Consider the following 22,943-nt stretch of genomic DNA (forward strand, 5'->3'; position numbering starts at 1 on the left):
TTCTTCAAACCACACAAGAAATAGTTTTTGGTTTTCTTTTCTCTCTGTTTTTCAGAGTCTTGGTCGTGCAAAGTGATAAGGTTGATAATAATCCTTTATTTTCAATGATTTGGCATTATTGTATCAAAATTTGACACCTTTCACCTCATCATTTCACTTTTTGACTTATAAAAACCTTATCACTTCAATAATTTCGACTTAATCATCTGCTAGACCTATTATCCTTATGTGTGAAACACTCACAACAAACCTTAGGTCCATATGAGTTCATACCCAATAGTTATGCTTACCCGATTGAGCGTAGCGCACTTATGCTAAGCTCGTTTTGACTTTGCGCCAATACCACTGATTATGTATACCTCCCATAAAGACTTAATCTAATGGTTCTAAAACCATTTTTACTTCATCAATGAGACCTTAATCATACCTCAATTATATTTGGTAAAACCACTAATACTCAATTTTACACCGAAATACTAGTAATCGACATTGTACTATTTTTCACCACTTAACATCTTTTGCCTTCTATATCTCACTTTTCTCACTTGATTTCATGCCTTGTCCATATTTTTCATACTTTCTTATATCTTGAGCACATCAAACACCCATAAGAGATAACTCAACCGCCACAAGGTTAATAATATTGAACATACACATAGACATCACATACACAACTTTTATACTTATACATGAAAACACTTATAAGAATATGCATATGCTCAATTATACATATTGTATGCTATGTAATGTAATGCAATGCAATCATGTGATTATTGGCTATATTATATCAAAATAATGTGGGTGTTACACCATTATTCATTTTTGAAGGGTTCATTAAGCGTATTTATGGCAAGCTTGGTATTGATCGAGTGGCTCATATGAATTCAGGATTCACAATGGTGAAATTCCGAGATGAAGCTACACGTGACTTGGTGCTGGAATCAGGTGTGGTTCACTTCGACAAGAAACATGTTATTCTTCGTCCCTGGACTACATATATTGATTCCTTGAGATCAGTTAAATCAGTTCCTGTGTGGATCAGATTACCTGATCTTGGGTTGCAGTACTGGGGAGTAAAGTGTTTGAGTGCTCTTGTAAGCACAATTGGTAAACCTATAATGGTAGATAAGATTACCAAGGATAGGCCTATGATAAAGTTTTCCCGAGTCTTAGTTGATATGGAAATCGCTGATCACCTTCCCTAATTCATCAGCTATCTCAATTAGAGGGGTCAGGTTATGGAACAACCTATTGAGTATGAATGGTTACCTACCAAATGCTCTAATTGTAAGAAGTTGGGACATACTTCTAATTCATGTAAGTTTGTTTCTGAAGTTGTCAGGAGGAAGAAAGAACCTAAGAGCAATGCAGAAAATGATCTACCTAAGGATGAAGCTGCAGCTAGTTCAAAGCTGTGTTGTTCTGTCTTGCTTCAGCAGACTCATCAAGAAGCTCCCCAAGCTTGTGCAGGTCCTAGTGATCTAAGTTGGTCTGTTCCGAAAAGAACTGGGTTTGTGAAATCTGTTGATTCGTTTCCAATTGAGCAATCTAGGAATGCCTATAGTGTTCTTCAAGAGAATCAGAAGAACTTGTCTGATCCGGTATTAACTATTGGTCTGAATGGAGTTCTGCAACATCCTGAGCTGGAACGTTAGAGGTTTGAATAGGACGAATAAACAAATATCAGTTTTGGATGTCTGTAGATTGAATAAAGTTGGTATTGGGGCTTTAATTGAAACTAAAGTCAAGGGAGACAAAATTAAGGAAGTTATGAGTTCTACTTTTGTTGATTGGACTTATTATAGCAGTATGTGTCTCGAAGGAAGAATTCTCTTAATTTGGAAAGCTCATCTGGCTCATATTGTTGTTATTTAGGAGAATGCTCAATTATTACATTGTAGAGTTAGAATTTGCAGTAGGAATCAAGACTTTTGTCTCACCATTGCGAATGGTTCTAACAATTTAGAGACTAGGAGGTTATTATGGCTTGATTTGGCTAACTTGTATTTTCCTATAAATTCGTGGATAATTTTGGGGGATTTTAATGCTGCCTTTGATTTTCCTGATAAGCTTGGTGGGAGACCTGTCTCAGTGAAGGAAATGGAGGATGCTCAACAATGGTTGGCTCTTGGGTTGGTTGAAGAAATGAAGATCATGGGACCTTACTATACTTGGTCTAATAATCAAGAAGGGGGGACTCACATATTTTCTAAGTTGGACAGGGTCTTTTCTAATGAGGCTTGGTTGGTTCCTTCTTGTTGGTTTTGGCCTTCTCTCAATGGGAGGTGGTTTCAGATCATAGCTATATTCTTATCAAGCAAGTTGAAGTTAGGAGGTTGGGGGTTAAGCCATTTCGGTATTATAATATGTGGTCTTCTCATGCGAAGTTCTGGGATACAACTTTAGAAAGCTGGTCTAAACCTCTCTGTTTTGAGGGCAGTGGCTTGGAGAAGATAGTTTGGAAACTTATTTGGCTCAAATATGTTCTAAAGAAGTTTAACTGGAAGGTTATGGGTGATGTTGTTTGTAACTATGAGAGAAGCATAGCCTTATTTTAGCAGGCCCAGTCCAATCTGTATGATGACCCTTGTAATATCTATTTACTTTCTGTGGAAAGAGAAGCTTACTTGGAGTTTAGTAGACAGGAGAAAATCTTTGAGAGCTTTCTTCGACAAAAGAGTAAAATCACTTGGCTTCGTTCTAGAGATGAAAATTCTTCTTTTTTTCATGCTAGTCTGAAGAAAAGGAAAGTGGCAAATCGGATTGTATCTTACATTTCTGCTGAAGGTACGCTTGTGGAAGACTATGTGTTGGTTACTCTTCATTTCCTTCAGCACTTTCAGAAGTTCTTGGGGTGTGCTAGTAGGGCTATTGGTCATATTGACTCTCAAATTATTGCTTATGGCCTGGTTTTAGATCTTGATACCCAGCTGGAGTTAATTAAGTCTTTTTCCCACCATGATGTTAACGTAGCCTTATTCAGTATACACTCTATCAAGAGCCCTGGCCCTGATGGGTATGGGGCTGGTTTTTTCAAATCCTTGTGGAAGGATATAGGCAAGGAAGTGTCTATGGCTGTCCTTCAGTTTTTTGAAGCAGGTAACATTCCTCACTTTTTGAATGATACACTTCTTGCGTTTATTCCTAAGGTGGACCAACCAACTAATCCTGCTGATTTCAGACCCATAGCTTGATGTACTACTATATATAAATGCATTTCTAAAATGCTGTGTGGTCGGCTTGCTACAGTTCTCCCTTCATTGATTAATCACAATCAAGGTGCTTTTATTAAACACAGATCGCTTGCCTACAATGTCCTTATCTTTCAAGATTTGATTAAGGGGTACAATAGGAAAAATAGTTCTCCTCAGTGTGCTATGAAGATTGACCTTAGTAAAGCTTATGATTCTATTGATTGGGATTTCTTGGAGAATTTATTAAATGCTCTTTGTTTTCCTAGTAGATTCATTCGATGGATCATGGTGTGCTTGAGGGGTACTTCCTATTCGTTGGTGATGAATGGTAGAATTCAAGGGAATTTTAAGGGAGGCAAAGGCCTTAGGCAAGGAGATCCAATATCTCCTATGCTCTTTGTTATTGTGATGGACTACCTTACCCGGATGTTGATCAAAGCCTCCAAGGAGAAAGATTTCAGATTTCATCCTATGTGCAAATTGCTTAACCTTGTTAATCTTTGCTTTGCAGATGATCTTCTTATTTTTTGCAAAGCTAACACTCAGGCTGTGCAAATTCTTCAAAGAGCGTTTGATGAGTTTAAAATGTCTTCGTGCTTGTCTATCAACCATAATAAATCTCACATTTATTTTGGGGGGTTGTCCGAAGTTGCTAAAACTGTTGTTCTGAAGTGTACTAGTCTGATTGAAGGCTTCTTTCTGCTGAAGTACCTGGGAGTTCCGCTTAGGCCTACCAAATGTAAGGCCACCGACTATGACATTATCCTCAAGAAGATTAGATTGCGTCTTAATGCCTGGGCCAACCATAATCTTTCTTATGCTGGCCATACTCAGCTGATTCAGTCTGTTTTGTTGGGGATTTGAAACTATTACTCATATTGTTGCTGCCTCAGAGTGTGGTTTGAGAAATTGATCGTCTTTGTAGAAATTTCTTGTGGGGGTGAGAAGGGTTCCCGTAGTAAATTCCATCTTTCTTCTTGGGAGCATGTTTGTCGTCCGAAGGCTTATGGTGGGCTGGGGTTTCGAGAGGGGCCAACATGGAATAAGATTTTACTTGCTAAATTCATTTGGGCAATTTCTTCTAAGCAGGACCAATTGTGGGTGAAATGGGTGAACTACATCTATTTAAAAGGGTCTCAACTCTGGGATTATAATTTGAAGCAAGATGCTAGTTGGTATTGGAGGAAGCTTATTAAGCTTAGTAGTTCTATTTCTAGTCTTGTTTTGGTAGTTGCTGAAGTGTATGGTAAACTTCAGTTGGGCAAGCTCTACACACTTTTTCTTCCAGTCAAGAAGGTTGATTATGTGAGATCTGTTTGGTGCAAACTTTCTGCTCCTAAACATAGATTCATCTTGTGGTAGGCTGTCAATAATCATCTTCTCACTATAGACTTACTTCATCATTCTCATGTGATTATCCCTTCTCTGTTATGTCCTGCTTGTGCTCAAGTTGATGAGACTCACTCCCATCTATTTTTTGATTGTATTTTCTCTAAGATGGTTATGCAGAAAGCTTATAGTTGGCTGGGTGAGATGATATGGCCTGATAATTTTTAGGACTGGCGGTCGTGGTTGGCTGGATGCAGCAGAGGTTGGTTGTTCCAGGTGGTGGCTGCGGCTTTTGCTGCTACTATATATTATCTGTGGTTAAATAGGAACAAATGTTGCTTTGATAATAGCTGTTTTCTATCTCAAAAATAGATAACTTGATTCAGTTTACTGTAAAAGCTAGAGTGCTTAACATTAATTCTAGGAAATTATCTTCTAGAGAGAGGCAAATGCTAGAGTTTGTCTAAAGATTGTAATTTTTTGGGGGAGTTTTCTGCTCCTGCCTTTTGTTGTTCTTTGTTTGTTTGATCAATAAAATTTTCTCTTCTTGATCAAAAATAAAAAAAGAGTGTACGTAGTTCACATGTGATTAACTACTAGTATAACACTCCACTACTCAATCTTGAGTGAGGCCATGCTATATAACTCCACTACTCAAAACTCCAACAATGAGAATTTTTAGAAAACAAGTGACCCTTTAGGAAAGGTATCATTAACAAGAGCCAAAAATGTTTTTAAAGAGTTTTGGAGACAAAAATTATAAACTCCAATTTATATATAGGGGGCGTCCTGTGGTATATCTCTTATAAAGGATGTATCGATACAACACGTGTAATATCTGTCTTTTTGTTTTATGAGTATTTTGGTAATTTTGGCATTTAAGGGCAATTTGGTAATTTAATACTCGAGGGGTATTTTTGTATTTTTGTGAAATTATGTGTTATGTGATTAAACGAATATGTTCATGTGATATTAATATTTGTGTAAGATATTTATGTTGGAAACTACCGAGGGTGCTCGGGTTATGTGTAAAAGTGACGAATCACGATCTTCTTCAAGTGAGATATAGTGGTTTTATTGTCAAGAATTGTTGAAATAAGAGTCATAATAGAATAAAAATAACTTATGGGGAATAAGTTAATTATGGATTATGGAAACTAATAGTTTCATAGGAAATTACTAAAATGGGTTTAATGAAATTGTTGGAATGACTTAGATTAGGTTTACATTCACAATTTGAAATTGGTGGCTACTCTACACATGATCAAAGAAGAGAACTATCTCTCTCTCTCTCTCTCTCACTCGTTCTAGACTAGACCAGGGTTCAAGATCTAAGGAAGAAGAAGAAGAATGATCTCTTCATATACGTATGGATCACTAGGAACTTGTGTAGGGGTTTGGGAGAAAATTTTCATGGCTTATGATCTTGGTAAGAATTTTTCACACTTTTAAAGTTTCTTTGATTTCTTGAAGCTTTGGGTTATGTTAATGGTGGTTTTGATTAGAAAGCATGTTAGGTTGGGATGATTGATTTATATGCATGTTAGAGACTACAATATTGTTTAATAAATATTAGAAACATGTCAGGAATGAATTAATGAAGATATAAGGTTTGATTTTATGATATATGTTCATAGCTTGGGGAAGAAGAAGTTTTGTTGCAAGAGATTGTTAGAGTTTTAGAGTTGGGGGCTACTCATGAATTTTGGCATTTTATTTATCTCAAATAATTATATGATGATATAGAGGGATTTAAGATGAGAAAAATGCAATAAGAATCGTCCAAATCATATTTAAATTGAGAGAGTTATGGATGTTTGAAGAAAAGTTGCGATCTACAATTTCATCGTCCGGCGCAACCGTGCCCAAGGGGTAGTGTGACTGCGCTACATGCCCAAAATAGAATTTTTCCCTCATTTTAAGGTTGTTTTAAATGGTGTTCATCGGTGTAATGATCCGAATTTGCTAATAGGGCTTAGGGCCTTGATTAGCGTGCCTGGAGGGCAATAAATGATTTAATATGTTAATATGTGAATATGTGATAAAGATGCATGTTTAGCTGAATTAAATATGCATGTGGGCCCCGTTTAGATGTTAGGGGTATGTTTGTGATTTTAGCCCGTTGAGGCCGTAAATGTGATAAATATGATATGCATGTGATATATTTCTGCGTAGCACGATCCGAGACAGTCCTGGGGAGCGGTTAGCCAGAAAATCACAACGGGGTTGAGAATCCGACTCAGGGTGAGTCGAGGGGTACTTTGGGTATTAGATGTATTAAGAGGACATCGGGTTATGGAAATAAATATTTGGAGATATATTTGAGGATAGAATGTCAAGGAGGGAATATTGGGGAAATTTACCATTTTGCCCTCGGGGATGTTTTGGTACCCCGAGCCTTGAGGTAACCTTAAAGTTTAAGTTAAATAAAACAAAGTCTAGGAAGCTTTTGGAGACTTAGAAACCGACATCTATTTTCCCTTCTCAGCTGAAGATAACTTCTCTCTCTCTCTCTCTCATATTTACTCTCTAAGATAAACTCAAGGAGATAAGCAAGGGAAAGAAGTCAGTCAAGAACTAGAACTGGGCAGAGCTTGGGAGATTCTAACCAGTAAATCAGGGCTTGGAGCTTGAGGAATTGAGGTTGGGAACTAGGGGAATCAACTCTGAATCAAAACTCAGCAAGGGTAAGTTCTAACTTTGAAAATTATGGTTGATTTCTACTGTTTTCTTAGGTAATGCATGTGAGTAGGATTTGATCTGTTCTAGGGTGTTTAGCTGAGTTTTTGGCGAGGGCCGCGGCCCTAGGAGGGGAATGCTGCGGTCCGTGTGCGTGCGTGGCCATGGGAGGCCATGATGTTGGATGCGCGCCGTGGCGCTTGGCCAAGTGCGCCGCGGCCCGTGCGTGCTTCAGGGAGATGCTAGCCTCTGTTTCAAGGCTAGCCGCGACGCTTATGGGTAGGGCCACGACTCTTAGTGCCAGTTTGTGTTTTTAAGTGTATTTAGGCTTGGGAAATCAAAGGTTAAGGCTCGGGATGGATTTTATCACTCGGATTGATAGAATTCAAGGTTCCAGAGATTAGAGATATGGCTCAAAGTTATTTAGTGGATTAGAACTTGATGGATGAATATTGTTAATGTGTTGTGACTAGGGTTTCGGCGAGGCTCAAGTTAGAAGACTGTGCTCGAGATATCGGTGCTCGAAAAACTCGAGACGCTGGTAAGAAAACCCCTGTTCCCATAGAGCTTGTATGTAGGGCTGAGCCCAATATGTCTGAATTGCAGGGCGTAGCCCTTTGGTTGAATTTGTTAGTGTTCAGTATTTGTTTATTATGCTATGAATGCTATTGTGTAAATGTTCGGCAAGAGCCGGGAACGGCGCAGGCCGAGGTCGGCAGGGGCCGGGAACGATGTTGGGCACGTTGAGTGTGAGGCCGAGTACGGCAAGGGGCCGGGAGCAGTGTTGAGCACGTGGAGTGCGAGTTGCCAGGGCGAGACCCTAAAGGATACCTAGGATATCCTCACGGTGTGGACCGCGAACCCAGGGCCTGGGACGGCCTGGCCGTATGTGTCTAGCCTATTGATGGCCTGTTTATATGCTATGTGTTTGTTTTGCATATGTTATCTGTTTGTGGGTTTTCTTGCTGGGCCTCGGCTCACGGGTGCTCTGTGGTGTAGGTAAGGGCAAGGAGAAAGCCAACCAACCATAAGTGTAGCAAGCATGAAGTGGCGTGTAAATGTTTGGCCTGCCTGGCTGCCACAGCTAGTGGATTTTGGGAGATGATTGTAATAAAACCTAGATTTTGTCGTTTAGCCGACTTGGTTGTACTTATGTGCTGTAAATATTTCTAAATAGGATTTTGGGATCCCAAGTGTTAAACTTTTATGATTTTCAATGAAATAGAGTTATTTCTAAGGTTTATACTTTGCTTATGATTTAATTACACTTTTGCTTTAAAAGCCTCGATTAGCGAGTGATTGCACGATTTTAAACTCACTTAGTAACGGCTCTAAGGCAGTAGGGCGTTACAACTTGGTATCAGAGCGAGCCAAGGTTTATGGTTCTGGAGATTGACCGAACATGTACGCTCGCTGTCAGTGACAAGCTCGACTCAGGGTTGGTTGGTATAATTGACTAATATGCTTGAATATGTGCTTGAATGCCCTATTTGCCTGCTTATTTCATATAGAGCATGACGAATGAGTTAACATGCATGATTCCAGAGCATGGCCCGTTGTGTGTTATATGCTATCTGTATGCTATTTGAGTTACTATTTGTGGATGGCTAATGTGTTTGGGAGGTGTTTTTGGATGTTGTTATTATCCTTGATGAGTGGCGTCGTTGGTTGTAGGCATATTTGTTGAGATGCCTCGACAATCATCTAGACTCCGCGGCAGTAGGGCTGAGGATGACAACCAGGGTCAGGACCCTCCACTTGCCCCACAGAATTGGCAAGAGATGTTTGCCGAAATGGAAGCGAGACTGCAGCGAACAGAGGAAGAGCTGCAACAGTTGAGGCAGCAGGCCTCACCTCAGGTCATTGGGTTGCCATTTCAGCAGGTTGTGGCGCCAGTGCTGGTTCAATCTGCTATGGAGAATAAGTGGGAACCTTTGTATGAGAGATTTAGGAAGCAGCATCCTCCCACCTTCGAGGGTGGACCAGACCCACTGTGGGCAGAGCAGTGGATGAATATGATTTCCTCGATTCTGGATTTTATGAGGGTTCAGGGAAATGAGAGGGTAGCTTGTGCTAGCTACATGTTTAGAGAGGATGCTCGCAACTGGTGGGACGTGGTGGTTCAGAGAAGGAATGTAACGGTTATGACTTGGGAAGAGTTCATAAACTTATTTAATGAGAAGTATTACAGTGTGGCGGTTCAAGCTGCAAAGGTTGACGAGTTCATCAACCTGACTCAGAACCGATTGACAGTGACGGAGTATGCTTTGAGGTTTGACAGATTGGCGAAGTTTGAGCCAGATTTAGTGCCGACTGATGCGGCAAGGAGAGACAGGTTTGTGTGGGGGTTGAATGTTATGATCGCCCGTGATGTGAATATTACCTTGGATCCAGAGACTATTACTTATGCCCAGGTAGTGGACAAAGCCCTTACAGCTGAGAGGGCCGAGGACCAGATATGGAGGGAGAGCACTGTTAGGCGCGATGCCAGGAGAACAGTGCCACCATTTGTTGGATCCAGTCGGGGTGGTGGCTTTAGTGAGCAGAAGAGGAAGGCCCCAGATTCTTTTGTTCCTCCCAGTTCAGATTGGAGGGCACGAGGTGCTTCTACTGGCCGTCAGGGTGGAAGTGAGAACTGGAGGAGCTTCCCAGTGTGTCCGCGGTGCAGGCGACGACACCAGGGTGAGTGCAGGATCAGGGCCTGCTTTGTTTGTGGGAGTGCCAGTCATCTGAAGAGGGATTGCCCTCAAGTCAAGAGGGAGGAGAAGAAGCAGAGTGACAGTCTTGCTCCTGCCAGGGTATTTACTTTGACTTAGATCGAGGCGGAGGCTAGCCCCTCAGTTGTGACAGGTTAGATCTCTAGTGCTGGTTCTCTGTTCACTGCATTGTTTGATTCAGGGGCTACCCAGTCATTTGTATCTACTGGAGTGATAGATCATCTTTGTAGACCTACTGGTGTGTATGCTAGGGGATTTCAAACTTTATTGCCAACAGGAGAACTGGTAGTCTCTAGGAAATGGATTAGAGCATTGCCAGTAGAGGTAGATGGTAGAGGACTGTCTGTTGATTTGATTGAGTTAGAGATGGATGACTTTGATATGATTCTAGGGATAGATTGGTTATCAAAGTATGGGGCAACGATTGATTGCAAGCGCCGAATGGTGACTTTTGAACCGAAAGGGGGAGGTACACTTTGTGTTTGTGGGGACAGTTAGTGGACCGCGGGTACCAATGATTTCAACATTGAAGGCTAGAGACCTGATGCAGGAAGATTGCATGGGATTTCTAGTGAGCGTTGTGGATACCTCTAGGGTGGTGTCGGTTGGACCGGGTGAGACTAGATTGGTGTGTGAGTTTCCGGATTTGTTTCCGGCAGATTTGCCAGGGTTGCCACCGCAGCGAGAGATTGACTTTGTTATAGAGTTGGTACCAGGAGCGGAGCCGGTATCTAGGACACCTTACAGAATGGCTCCAACGGAATTGAAGGAGTTGATGATTCAGTTGCAGGAGTTACTTGATTTGGGGTTCATCAGACCGAGTTTCTCTCCATGGGGTGCTCCAGTATTGTTCGTTAAGAAGAAGGATGGATCCCTTAGGATGTGTATTGATTACAGGGAGTTAAATAAGTTAACCATTAAGAACAGGTATCCACTGCCAAGGATCGACGATTTATTTGATCAGTTACAGGAAAGAACAGTGTTTTCCAAGATAGACCTCCGATCAGGTTATCATCAGTTGAGGATTAAGGATGAGGACATACCAAAGACTGCTCTCCGAACGAGGTATGGACACTATGAATTCCTGGTTATGTCCTTTGGATTAACCAATGCCCCAGCATCCTTTATGGACATGATGAATAGGGTTTTCAGGGATTATCTGGATAAGTTTGTGATTGTGTTCATCGACGACATCCTGGTGTATTCTCAGTCAGAAATAGGGCACGAGCAGCATCTGCGGTTGGTTCTACAGCGGTTGAGGGAGCATAAGTTATATGCTAAGTTCAGTAAGTGTGAGTTCTGGTTACCACAAGTTACATTTCTGGACCATATTGTCAGTAAGGAGGGGATCCTGGTTGACCTAAGTAAGATTGAGGCGGTCAGAGATTGGCCTAGACCAAGCAATGTTCCTGAAGTGAGAAGCTTTTTGGGCTTAGCGGGGTACTATCGGCGGTTCGTTGAGGGGTTCTCCAGAATAGCTACGCCATTGACAAAACTGACAAAGAAGAAGACATGGTATGTCTGGACGGACATATGTGAGAACAGTTTCCAAGAGTTGAAGCGGCGATTGATCACCGCGCTAGTGTTAAGTTTGCCGACAGATAATGAAAAGTTTGTGGTTTATTGTGATGCATCCAAATAGGGTTTGGGGTGCGTGTTGATGCAAGCTGGTAAGGTGATAGCCTATGCATCAAGACAGCTAAAGGAGTATGAGCAGAGATACCCTACACATGATTTGGAATTGGCAGCAGTGGTGTTCGCACTTAAGATTTGGAGACATTATCTCTACGGTGAGAAGTGCGAGATATACACCGACCGTAAGAGCCTAAAGTATTTCTTTACTCAGAAGGATCTGAATATGCGCCAGAGGCGGTGGCTGGAGTTGGTTAAGGATTATGATTGTGATATCCTATACCATCTTGGGAAGGCTAATGTGGTGGCTGATGCATTGAGTCGGAAAGGCCCAGGACCGTTGTTTAGTTCGAGGCAGATGTCTGATAAGCTAGCTGAGGAGATGACCAGAGCAGGTATAGAGTTGGTGGTTGGTCAGTTGGCCAACATCACTTTTCAGTCTACACTCCTTGAGAAGATCAAGGAGGCATAGGGGAAAGATTCCCAGTTGAGAGGTCACATAGAGAATGTCTTAGTCGGAGCGACTAAGGACTTTTCTATTTCAGAGATGGGATTACTGAGGTACAAGGGTCGGATCTGTGTTCCGATGGATTCTGATATTCGGCGGGAGATCTTAGATGAATCGCATACCACTCCCTATTCTTTGCACCCGGGTACAGCGAAGATGTATCAGGATTTGAGAGTTTTGTATTGGTGGTCGGGCATGAAGAGGGATGTGGTGGATTATGTGGCCAAATGCTTAACTTGTCAACAGATTAAGGCTGAGCATCAGAGGCCAGCGGGGTTGCTGCAGCCTCTGGGGATCCCGAAATGGAAGTGGGAAGAGATCACCATGGACTTCGTGGTTGGTTTGCCGAGGACCGTGGGACAGCAAGACTCGGTGTGGGTGATTGTGGATATGTATACCAAGTCACCCACTTTTTGCCTGTTAGGACAATTTATACTGTGGAGCAGTATGCTGAGTTGTGTGTGAAGGAAATTGTTCGACTTCATGGGGCTCCGGGGTCGATAGTATCCGATAGAGACCCCACCTTCACTTCCAAGTTTTGGGAGAGTCTGCAGAAGGCTATGGGCACGCAGTTACGGTTTAGTACTGCTTATCATCCTCAGACAGATGGACAGTCTGAGAGGACGATTAAGATATTGGAGGACATGTTGCGAGCCTGTGTGCTAGATTTTGGGGGATCATGGAGTAAGTATCTCCCTTTGATCGAGTTCTCGTATAACAACAGCTATCAAGCGACCATCGGAGTGGCTCCGTATGAAATGCTATATGGAAGGAAGTGTAGGTCGCCTATTCATTGGGATGAGACAGGTGAGAGGAGATATCTGGGTCCAGAGATGGTTTAGAGGAATAATGAGGCGATTAAGAAGATTAGAGCACGAATGCTCGCCTCCCAGAGTCGTCAGAAGAGCTATTTAGACCTGAAACGCAGGGGCGTGGAATTTCAGGTTGGTGATCATGTGTTTCTTAGGGTTTCACCTTTGAGGGGAGTGAAATGGTTTGGTGTTCGGGGCAAGCTGAGCCCTAGGTTTTTTGGCCCCTTCGAGATTCTGGAATGGGTTGGAGAGGTAGCTTACAGACTAGCGATGCCTCCAACTCTATCAGGGGTTCATGACGTTTTCCATGTGTCCATGCTCCGGAAGTATGTGTCAGATTCGACGCACGCTCTAAGTTATGAGAATCTGGAGCTTGATCAGGATTTGTCCTATGCGGAGAAGCCAATTCAGGTTCTTGACCGAAAAGATAAAGTCTTCCGGAGCAAGACCATCGCCTTGGTGAAGGTGCTGTGGAGGAACAACAATGTTGAGGAGGCGACGTGCGAACTTGAGTCAGAGATGAGGGAGCGGTATCCCGAGTTGTTCAGGTAATTTCGAGGACGAAATTTTTGTAAGGAGGGGATAGTTGTAACGACCCGAATTTGCTAATAGGGCTTAGGGCCTTGATTAGCATGCTTGGAGGGAAATAAATGATTTAATATGTTAATATGTGAATTTATGTGAATATGTGATAAAGATGCATGTTTAGCTGAATTAAATATGCATGTGGGCCCCGTTTGGATGTTAGGGGTATGTTTATGATTTTAGCCTGTTGAGGCCATAAATGTGATAAATATGATATGCATGTGATATATTTCTGCGTAGCACTATCCGAGACAGTTCTGGGGAGCGGTTAGCCAGAAAGTCACAACAGGGTTGAGAATCCGACTTAGGGTGAGTCGAGGGGTACTTTGGGTATTAGATGTATTATGGGGTCATTGGGTTATGGAAATAAATATTTGGAGATATATTTGAGGATAGAATGTCTAGGAGGGAATATTGGGGAAATTTACCATTTTGCCCTCGGGGACGTTTTGGTACCCCGAGCCTTGAGGTAACCTTAAAGTTTAAGTTAAATAAAACAAAGTCTAGGAAGCTTTTGGAGACTTAGAAACCGACATCTATTTTCCCTTCTCAGCTGAAGATAGCTTCTCTCTCTCTCTCTCATATTTACTCTCTAAGATAAACTCAAGGAGATAAGCAAGGGAAAGAAGTCAGTCAAGAACTAGAATTGGGCAGAGCTTGAGAGATTCTAACCAGTAAATCAGGGCTTGGAGCTTGAGGAATTGAGGTTGGGAACTAAGGGAATCAACTCTGAATCAAAACTCAGCAAGGGTAAGTTCTAACTTTGAAAATTATGGTTGATTTCTACTGTTTTCTTAGGTAATGCATGTGAGTAGGATTTAATCTGTTCTAGGGTGTTTAGCTGAGTTTTTGGAGCAGGTTTTTGATAGGTTTTGATGTTAAAACTGGGCTAGAACCTTTGTGGTGATAATTTGGAATATCTAGTTTGGTTTTGGGTGAATTAGTTTGAAGAAAATGCAGGAAAAGGATGGAGATTTCTGGGTTTAGAGGCGAGGGCCGCGGCCCTAGGAGAGGCATGCCGCGGCCTGTGTGCGTGCACGGCCATGGGAGGCCATGATGTTGGATGCGCGTTGCGGCGCTTGGCCAAGTGGGTCGCGGCCCGTGCGTGCTTCAGGGAGGTGCTAGCCTCTGTTTCAAGGCTAGCCGCGGTGCTTGTGGGTAAGGCCGCGGCTCTTAGTGCGAGTTTGTGTTTTTAAGTGTGTTTAGGCTTGGGAACTCAAAGGTTAAGGTTCGGGATGGATTTTATCACTCGGATTGATAGAATTCAAGGTTCCGGAGATTAGAGATATGGCTCAAAGTTATTTAGTGGATTATAACTTGATGGATGAATATTGTTAATGTGTTGTGACTAGGGTTTCGGCGAGGCTCAAGTTAGAAGACTGTGCTCGAAAAACTCGGGACGCAGGTAAGAAAACCCCTGTTCCCATAGAGCTTGTATGCAGGGCTGAGCCCAATATGTCTCAATTGCAGGGTGTAGCCCTTTGGTTGAATTTGTTAGTGTTCAGTATTTGTTTATTATGCTATGAATGCTATTGTGTAAATGTTCGGCAAGAGCCGGGAACGGCGCAGGCCGAGGTCGGCAGGGGCTGGGAACGGCGTTGGGCACGTTGAGTGTGAGGCCGAGTATGACAAGGGGCCGGGAGCAGTGTTGAGCACGTGGAGTGCGAGTTGCCAGGGCGAGACCCTAAAGGATACCTAGGATATCCTCACGGTGTGGACCGCGAACCCAGGGCCTGGTAAAGCACCTGGGACGGCTTGGCCGTATGTGTCTAGCCTATTGATGGCCTGTTTATATGCTATGTGTTTGTTTTGCATATGTTATCTGTTTGTGGGTAATCTTGCCGGGCTTCGGCTCACGGGTGCTCTGTGGTGCAGGTAAGGGCAAGGAGAAAGCCAACCAACCATGAGTGTAGCAAGCATGAAGCGGCGTGTACATGTTTGGCCTGCCTGGCTGCCACAGCTAGTGGATTTTGGGAGATGATTGTAATAAAACCTAGATTTTGTCGTTTAGCCGACTTGGTTGTACTTATGTGCTGTAAATATTTCTAAATAGGATTTTGGGATCCCAAGTGTTAAACTTTTATGATTTTCAATGAAATAGAGTTATTTCTAAGGTTTCTACTTTGCTTATGATTTAATTACACTTTGCTTTAAAAGCCTCGATTAGCGAGTGATTGCACGATTTTAAACTCACTTAGTAACGACTCTAAGGTAGTAAGGCGTTACAATTGGGGACTTCCTCCTTAACTTCTTAGGGATATTTTTAGGACTTTCCTAAGGGCATTATAAGGGTAATTGGGTCTTAGGAAGGGTAAGATTTGGTTCATGACCGTTGGTTAAGTTTTGAGTCTTTAAAAGATTTATGTTGTATGTTTTGGATTTAGGACTTGACAAGGCACTTGAAGGGAGGTGATTGCATCGCTGCTGAACTTGAGGTAAGAAGAGTGGACATTTGCACATAGGGTGTATGCTCGACGTACTTATGTATGATAATGTGATTATGTTTGTGTCATTTATACGATACTATGTTAAGTGTTATGAATATTTTGCATGAATGTGCTATATCATGTTATGTGTGAATATGTACATTTGCATGTCATGATTACGATATGAAAATGCATGCTCACATTACGATAAATTGTATGCTTACGATATGAAAATACATGCTTACATTATGATAAATTTCATTCTTACGTTACGAAAAATGCATGCTTATGTTAATTCGTGCCCAGTTGCACAACTGACCAGATCAACACTAGTTTATGGCTGGAATGACACCGGTAATACGTGTTATGGTTCAATTGTGTTATATTATGATATGCTATGGTTATGTTACACTACGATATGTTAAGTTATGCTAGGAGAATGATATGATATGAATTATTGTTGAACTTTATAATGTTGAGGTATGAATTATGAATAGTATACGATTTAGGTTGTGATAATTTAGACTAGAATATGTTATATGTTTGGGCTTTGGGGATTGTCTCCTATATAGCTTTTCTTACTGGGCGTTAGCTTACGGGTACTCTGTGTTGTAGGTAAGGACAAAAGCATAGTTTGTTAAGGCGATGAGTTGGAGCAGGCTTGGTTAGATGTGTGCATGTCGTGATTGCTTGACCTGGGGGTCAAGGAGTTGCTGCTTATGCATTATTGTTTTAAAGGTCTTTAAACTTTGATTTTATGTTGATTTTTGAAATATGTATTTTTACGTACGTTATGCGTGTAATAGATTATTTATTTTAAATACCGAGATCTCAAGTTGCATGTGTTTGTAAAATATGTTTAATTCATATTTGTTTTTAAAAGTGTTTCATAAACGTTTTGTTTTCTTAAAGAGATTCATGTATGTATTTAAATATGGAGTATTTAGTAAATTAATTGGTTTTAAGTCGGGTCGTACAACACCTCCCAAAAATGATACGAGAGAGCGTCTTGATCTTAATTTTTTTTCATAACAATATTCATTGTAGTTATGATGAACCTCATGTAAGTTTTTGAGATTTTCTGAATAATTTATTGTGCTAAAAACAGAGTTTAAACAGCTTGTTGCATGTGCGCATGTTTATTTATTTATTTATTTTTATACGAGTGTAAAAAAATGATTTTAAACTTTGTTTTCGGCACTGTAAATTATTTGGAAATTCTCGAAAAAGAGGTTAACTATAATATCTTCATGAAAAGAAATTAGGATTAATACACATATCAATTTTGAGAACGTAATGTATCAGTGCATTCTTTTTAGGAAATGTACACAGAAGCCTCCTATATATATTTTATCTATGTTGGGTTTTATGCCTTTATAAAACCATGTCAGACATGTACACGATTTTATATTGTCAATAAAAGCAGTATAAATTATTTAATTTGATAATCGTATTGCTTGCTTGTTTTATTACATGATTATTGGAATAATACAAATATTTATAAAATCTCGAACATATGTATAATTACAATTATAGTGATTATGTCACAGTGGATTATAATTGTTATTATATGTTCAAAAGTTTTTTGTCGTAAGATTAAATCAATACACTGGATTTTTACTGATTGGGTAATCTACGATAAAATCTACTTACACATCTGGTGTGATGTCATATCTAGGACATTGACCAAGTAGATAAGATTGAATGTATTTTGTTACATTAGACTGGAACGATATTGATTATTGATAAGAAAAGTAAGTATTGTTGTTATCTAATCTAATCATATCACAACGTTGACCATATGTCAATTCAATCTTAATTCTGAGTGATTAATATTCTACTAATTGTATTATTCAAGTCTTTTGATTTGTTCGTTGCCAACTTACCCTACGGACTAGCTCATACTTACATATTGGAGATTTGGTAGTATAATTGAGTGTGAGTATTTATCATAGATATGAAATCTATAGCTTCTGTTTAAGAAGTGAAACGATGATTTCCTTATAGCTTGGTTCAAGTGTTAAATGATAGAGTACTCATTTTTGTAATTAAATTTACAAAAATATCATTTACAAGGAACTTAGTGGGAGTTAAGGATAAAATACCAATGAGGGGTGAAATGGTAATTTGCACCTATTTCACCAGTAGATCATCTATAGATGATTGAATGACGGTTATGGTTATAGCAATGGATAACGTATTTACATTTGGTGTAAAACGTTCTATGAATTCAAGAGTGCAATTCTGAGTCTATATGTAATGACCCACTACTCTAGACTATTTGGACCATTAACGAAACTATACATAAAACTTACATTTTTACGAAAATACCATAATTTATTGAGTAACTTGCAAAATAAGAGTTATTTACAAATAAACAGAATACTAAGAAGGATTATGGGATCCCATTGTTTTTAAAACAAAAGATGATTTAAAATAAAAGACATTACATAATTGGTGCGGAAAATACACATAAAATCATAAAAACATAAAATGAGACTACATCCTCGAATCGAATAACGCTCGGCCCCTTGACTCCATTCACCATCGATACACATCCTCTAAGCGTCACGAATCTTACCGCCTCTAAAGCTTATTTTCCTGCACATAAAATAGAAAGGAATGAGCCTAATGCCCAGCAAGGAAAATCTAACACATAGTCATACACATAATTTCATAAGAAACATAAAGACTTAACATAATACATATAACATACACTTATTATAATGGACATTATTACTTGGGGTCCCATAGACTAAACAAGCATATGCCCATGGAATTAGTGGGGTCCTACTAGCTAAGTAGGTCATATGCCCATAACCCATTTGGTGTCTTGTTAGCCATATGGGTCATATGCCCAAGCCTACAAACATACATACATATCATAACACATTTAATAACATAAAACATATAGATAACATAAGCACATAACATATTGATTCTAGCCTATTTTCCTTACCAAAGTTACCGGGATATGTGGACTGAGTTGGGACTTTTTGGAACACTCCTAAAACCATAAGAAAGAGTGAGTCTAAAGAAAGGAGATGAAATGAAAGAGATGGAAAGACTAAACCATTTGAGAAACATGCTTACCGAAACTTATGTGCTCAAGAACTTAGATTCCCTAACCAAAATGAAGATTAAGGTTAGAGATTGAGTAGAAGACTATGAGAAAGAAAATAACATAATACAGAAAGGAACTAGAGTTTTGGTTACCTCAAAGACTTGAAAGACCAATCTATACCTCCACCGAAATACTATAGAACTCACTTCCCAAAGTGTTTGATAAGCTTATGATGTTTAAGCTTATAGTTTTCCCAAACCAGGTGTTTACACTCTCACACTCACTTAACACTAGCAGCTTCTGAACTTAGAGCAAATGGTGAATAATGGCTGGGTACTAGGTCCTATTTATAGAGTTTGGGAATGAAAATATCTTGATTTTACTTGAATAAAAATAATGGCTTTTTAGGTGAAAATCATTTGAATAATCGTTCAGCAGAGGCTGAAGACTCGTTCAAAAGATGCTGGACTGTTGAAGGAGTTTGAATGGCTGAAAGGAAATGAATTCAAAAACGTTTGAAAACATACTGGAGGAGGCGATATATCGCCCCCTGTAGGCGATATATCGCCTGGGCCAGTATGCTCGAGGCGACCGTGCATCGTTTCGTGTTTTCCGTATTTACGTGCTGCGATATATCGCCCCCTATAGCTGCGATATATCGGCACACGCTGAATAATTAAACACGAAATTACACATTTTTAGCTAAGTTTGAATGGAGTAAACAGCCTTGACTAAGCCCTCAACGTATTCAAAGCTGCTGACTGACCCTATAACATTCAAACTTTACTCCTTATTAAATTTAATCCTCAAAAATACTTAATCCTTAATCACCATTCATAACATGTGCTTAAAATCCTATTGGTTGATGTCTAAACCTTATAATATAATAAATATAATCCTTAATATCAGTCACATTAATCAAACCTTAGTTTATACTTAATATTCTTAAACTATAGATTAAACTTAGAAAATCTATAAGTACTACTACAAGTGTCCAAATAATTCCCAGTCTGAACCAAAAATCCATGGTAACAAAGATAACACTAAACATACTATAATACTACTAAACAATTAGCTAAGTAAAGTTCTTGGACTCTACACTATAGTGCAGCCACGATGAATTAATAAGGTAATGAGATTATTTGTTATAAATAAACTCACGATAACTTATTGGAGCTTGAATTATGGATCAATAGTCCCCATGTCATCTTTTATCAAAATGAACCTAGAAATTTAATTATTAATTATAAAAATACCATATTGACTAGGTCAATGAAAATAAATAATGTTAAATTATTTATTAATATTTTGTGAAAAAAGAAATAGAAGAAATTTTGAGGTTTTTATTGCAAAGTCTAAAAAAAAGAGTATTATAGCCAATTGAGGCAATTTTGTTAATATTGATAAATTTGTATTAATATTAATAAAATAAATTAAATAAAGGCCAAAATTATAATTGGTTAATTTTGACAAGTATTTAATTAATTATAATTATTATATAATTAAATAAAATGGCTAACTAAAACCTATTCTATGTCTTAGCTAATTGCTTATATATACTAGTGTTACAGAACGCATTAGGTAAGATGAATTTTTGACAATGTAAAAATTTACTACTAATATTCTATACCGATTTGTCCATTCTCTCTTAGTTTTCTCTCTAGGAATTCTCTTCTCATGTGTTAAGACTTTCCCACACAAACACTAGATTGTTTTAGAGAAATATTTGAAAGACTGTGGTCTTGTTTCAAAGCTGTTTGGATTTCTTGCAATACCTAGCATTCAACAAGGAAAAAATGTTAGGGAATCCAAATGGTGTAGTCATTGTTCTGCTACGCATCTTGTAAGTACTCTAATGATTTTATTGTTATATTTATGAATCTCTGTATGAAAATCAATTTCTATGCATATATTTATGTTTTCTATTGTATCTTGTTTTGTGCAATAGAAAACTTGCATATAGACTTATATAAATGAGATCCTACAATCTATTCTCTAATCTTACAAACACAACGAAACCATAATATTATTATTGCTTGATATATATTGAAACCATTTTTATTTGTTGCTTGGTATAAATTATTAAAGGCTTGCTGTATTCCGAAAACTTTTTCAATAATAAAAACCCACAAGCAGTTGAGAGAGTAGAAATTTCAAGCTATCTTTATTAATTTCTTTTGTTCTTCGTTGGTTTTCAACAAGATATCCTATCAAATCATGGAGAAAAAGAAATTCACGGCCACTTTATGAAAGATGGATAGAAGAACCAAATAGTTAAATAATGAAAGGAAGAGATAAAGCACATGTAGAGAGGTATTCCGATATGATGTGTAAGATAAAAAATTAAAGGCCAAACAATTTGTTTTTTTTTTTACAATTATTAAAAAATATATTTTAAAAAAATAAAGTTTTAAGTTTTAAAATATTTATGAATTAAAATAATTATGAAATGTATATGTTGACTGCTTTTTTCACTGTCAACTTAATCTGAAAGATTAAAGAAAAAATGAGGAAAAACACAGGATTTTACGTGATTCAAACTGTAAAAAAACCCTAGTCCACGAGCCTCTATTATTTAGTAAGCTTAAAGCTTGTAATAGCAAGTTTTAATGGTGATTCTCAGGCAGCGTATATATTGTACTGAGTTACATAGTTTCTCTCTCTAAAAAACCGAACCCTTTACAAGGAGCTGCCCTAGCCCTATTTATAGAGGTTGTGGTCATTAATGTTAACCATCTCTCATTAATATCATATTCCCCCCTCTTGGGGTATTAATGTTAAGTTAATACAAAAATGAGCTTTGCTAAAATAAAGACTGGCCCACGCAGATTCTACGGGCCCAATTTTATGGGGAACATATTTGTGACTGTCAGAGTGCAACACATGTTTGCCCATATCGACATTTTGGGAAATGCTAATTGTCGAGTGTACGAACTCGACAATACTAATCGAGACTCACCAAAAGTTGTCAAATGATCATCTCGAGGCCCACACCTACAGTGACTGACACCTGACAACAATTCCGGGCCGAAGACCAGAGTCATGGACTTGGGGAATGGTTGAGTGAAAATGGCATCTCGGGACGTGGCCTTTCCTAGAGACGTCCTCGCCCAAGGACCTGACTCGGGGCGTGGCCTCACTCACAGACGTCCATGACTAAAAGACTAGCTCGGGACGTGGCCTCGTTTGGAGACACCCTCGCCCCGAAGACCTGACTCAAAGCGTGGCCGGACTGGACTTCTTGGAGGGGCTCGGTCCACGAGAACTTAATAGCTTGTCACTAATTATCTCTAATTCCCATGTGTGGGGTGAGGAAAACACAAACAATAATTTATATATATATATTTAAATGAATTTGAAGTTATTTTTGTTAGGAGGAAAAAAAATTAATACTAAAATTTAAAAATTGGAGATCTAATTACAAAATGATGTATAAGTTGAAATTTTTTGCTACAAAATCCCAGTTTTACAACAAATATGGATAAAAAAAGTGAAAATAACTGACGGACGTAAATCTAAATATAATATGCAGATTATATTAGAGATTTTTGATGCAAATAAGTCTGTAGAATTAATGAAGGGGTTGTTTAGACATTCTCAAAAAGAAGATTATAATTAGTATTTTAGCAAAAGAAAGTACTTACTAGCATAAAAATGTCACTTATACGCAAAAAAAACAAATAAAATTATTTCAAAGATTTTTACTTTTCGATACAACGTTATTACTGACTATTTCATTAAAAATTACTTAGCTGTATCAAAAAATTACTTACCCAATATCGTAAATACGTTCAAACACAATACATTTTTTATCTTATTGCCCTCGATTGTACACTTTTTGGACAACAAATTACTTTATTGTCCTTACTTTTCACAGCCATATCAACACAATTTCTTATATCCGGTTTACACAATTAGTCAATCAAGCATAAAGTTTAAAAAAAAAAAACACCAAAATTATTCAAAGCTTGACATTTAACAAATTATTTGGGTTCTC

This window comes from Humulus lupulus, chromosome 6 (genome assembly GCF_963169125.1).
Source record: "Humulus lupulus chromosome 6, drHumLupu1.1, whole genome shotgun sequence".
Classification (NCBI taxonomy): domain Eukaryota; kingdom Viridiplantae; phylum Streptophyta; class Magnoliopsida; order Rosales; family Cannabaceae; genus Humulus; species Humulus lupulus.